At 36.4% G+C, this 3,116-nt stretch overlaps 1 pseudogene; it reads right to left on the bottom strand.

Moving 5' to 3' along the window:
* Positions 1-576: 576 nt before the first annotated feature.
* LOC149264103 (protein SKU5 SIMILAR 14-like) lies at positions 577-2,790 on the bottom strand (annotated as a pseudogene).
* Between the last annotated feature and the right edge of the window lie 326 nt (positions 2,791-3,116).

Below are 3,116 nucleotides of genomic sequence, written 5' to 3'. Positions count from 1 at the left end.
AGATATTTCTAGGAGCCACAGTAACTCTTGCCCCTCCTCACCATGACACTACTAGCGGGGCCACGAGATTTACTCTCAGCATCCATGGGGCGCAGAGTCTGGAATGAAGTGTTCACACAAAAATGCCAAAAGCTGAGGTCTCGTGCACTCCTTCTTTCTCTTGTTTTCTCTCCTCAAACACATCAAACACTTAATTTTTTTTAAATGTATGGATCAATTATAGGACCAAGATGTCTAGTTCGCCTCCAAATCCCATGAAAACCTAGTTAGGGAACCCTGACCAAACACAAGAATGTATTTGAAATCTAGGGTTTGTAGGGTTTGTGAATAAATGTACTATGTTGAAGGATGTTGCCACTTCCATACCCAATTTGCAGGATTTAGGTATTAAGGGCTTGACTAGGATTTGTAAAAGCTTAGCCCTATTTATAGTGGGAAAATCCTCAAATTTTCCTACTTGTTCTCCTTCTCAGACCTTGACTACACTTTGTAGTCTTGTACGCAACTCCTCAACACATAATCTCTTCAATACTTCCGAATTACCCTCTAACAGTAGCGATTTCCACCAGAAATTGGTCATGACCCTTTGTATTTTCTTCTCGAATTCTCAACAAAAGCACGTAATTCCACATTTATAACAAACGTCACCTTGTGAGAAGATAATGTAACATTGGGATTATCAGGAATGCACTAGTGACAAACACTCTGTTTATGTTGTAATAATTTGCAAGCTTCAATGGTGTTTTGGAACGCATGTAGGAAACACCATTCACTACATAACGTTGTTTTCCATCAATGATGGGGGCTTAGCTTGAGAGGATTATTGTTCAAGTAATGTTTATTTTCCTGTAGTGGAAAGATCCTTGTGTATTTGGATGAGCCGCACTCGTTGTCAAGCTCCATCTAGACAACATTTTCCATTCAAATTTTGAGAACTTGATTATATGGGATAGGTACAAATTACTAGATATTTTAAATTCAACTTTGTTTAGCTAAGATTCTTTGGGGGATTTTTCCTTCTTGAACCTAACCTGAACAATATAGTCTAAAACATGCTTTGGGAGACTTGAAGATGGATAGATGAGATGGAAAGCCACAATCCCAACTACTCAAACCAAAAAACCATTAACCATTCTTTGAAATTTATTTTTAATAGCTATCCCCAATTTCTATGATGATCTTTTATCTATATTTTCTAGTAATCGTATAACATTATCAATAATATATATATACATTCATCTATCTATTTATCTGTAAAATCTATAAGATTATCTCACACATGGATTATGATAAAACCAAAGTAATCAGGGCAAGAACCAAACGTAATGGTTTTGGCCTGGTTCATAGACCAATCAATCTCGGTCAAGTTGGACCCCCTAGAATTTCTCTAAAAACCTGCTTCTCAGAATTGTTGTAGAGGAAAATGCCAGTATTAAAAATAACAGGACTTTTGAGACAAGTAGATGCAACAATATAATAGTCCTGAGGTGGTTGATCCGCAGTGACCAGAACAAAGTATGACTAGCCAACATGAATGTCAAGAGAATCATAGACATTTTGAATGGTGTGACATCCTTCTACCTCCACAAGCTTCAATTTTTGACCCTGAATCCTAAATTTCAAAGATGATGACAATCCCACATTTGAAATTTGGAGGCTGTATGTTTTCCCTGTAGATTAACAGATGGGTCATTTTAGATACATCTCAAGAGAAGAAGCAATGGATTCAACATCCATCAGATAAAATCAAAATAAATTGGATCTTGTGAATCATTGAAAGGTTAGAAACACCAGTACTAAATCTACCAAACTGCCTTATGATAGAGATTAGTGATAAGTACCTTGTTTGACTATAATTGCTATTTCATTTGGCAGCCCACGACCATGAATTTGAATAACATTAGGATTACTAATAAATCTTCCCACATCAAATGTTCTTCTAAGGATCTTCCCAAAGATAGAATATGGTTAGATTGATGCATTGCAAGAGAACATTCTGGTGGACAGGCTGAAGTTGAACATACCTAGTCCCTTTAATTTCAAGAGATATACATGTTTCAGGGATGGATTAATAACTTATTAAAGAGTTGGTTTTGTACCAGTCACCTATAAGCAGAGTGATATCACCATCAGGTGGAGTGAATGGAATAGGGATCAAGGCCCTGCTAGCTACATTTAGTCCTCCAAATCCCCCTGCATCTTTCTACAAATACAACGATGGAATGTAATAGTAGCTACCTATCTGGTCCTTCCCATGGAACTTGTACATAAATTTTTCCCTTGGTATGGGGCAGTTTGTGCCAGGTACTCCATCTTGCCAGGAATCTCTCTGTTGCTGGATGCCACTTTTGTACGAGAACTTGTTTAAATACCTCAATGCAATATTGCATGTCACCAAAGAAATCCATGAAACTCAATCAGCTAATCCACAAAGATAGAACCCAAAGATTTACTAAGTTAATAAGAAATCTTGATCCAGGTTGTTAAATACATTCACAAAGATGTTATCATTGGTGACACTATCAATCTGGGGTCCAAGAAATTGTCCATTTATTAAAATCCCCTGCAACAATAACAAAATGTGTCTTAGAAAAATCCTGGCAAATCATATGTGAGCTACAACTATTGGCATTGAAACAGGCCTGAGATTTTTTAAAATTGTACCTGCTGAGGAATACCAAGAGGCCGTATTGTGCCCCATGGAATGTTCCATGTAAAATATCTATAGGGATCTTCAGCTAGAGAATAGCCAAAAAATGCCATGATGAAAAACAACCTCAAGGAACCCATTGAATTCTTGTTGAAGATCTTTGGCCCTTTTTCTAGGTCTTGTTTTATATGTTTATTGGTTTCTAGGAAGATGGGCTTCTTCAGCAATGGTTTATTTTACTTTGAATGTTAAGATATTGGCTTCTTCATAAAATATGTTGCATTATCATACATATTAGAGAAAAGATCAACAAAACAACAAAGATCTTACAATGCACAACAGTTATAACAAAAGCAATTCTAATTAAACTGAATGGATCAACAATCCACATTCCATAAACTTGGAGTGAGATAGTAGAAGCAATCAATACCTTACTCCAACTTTGTTGTAAACAACCCAACACAAG

Source organism: Pinus tabuliformis, chromosome 6 (assembly GCF_031772625.1).
Source record: "Pinus tabuliformis cultivar Carrire ecotype Pingquan chromosome 6, CPIR1, whole genome shotgun sequence".
Classification (NCBI taxonomy): Eukaryota; Viridiplantae; Streptophyta; class Pinopsida; order Pinales; family Pinaceae; genus Pinus; species Pinus tabuliformis.
Note: the sequence above shows the minus strand (reverse complement) of the source record. Positions and strands in the feature narration are given on the sequence as shown.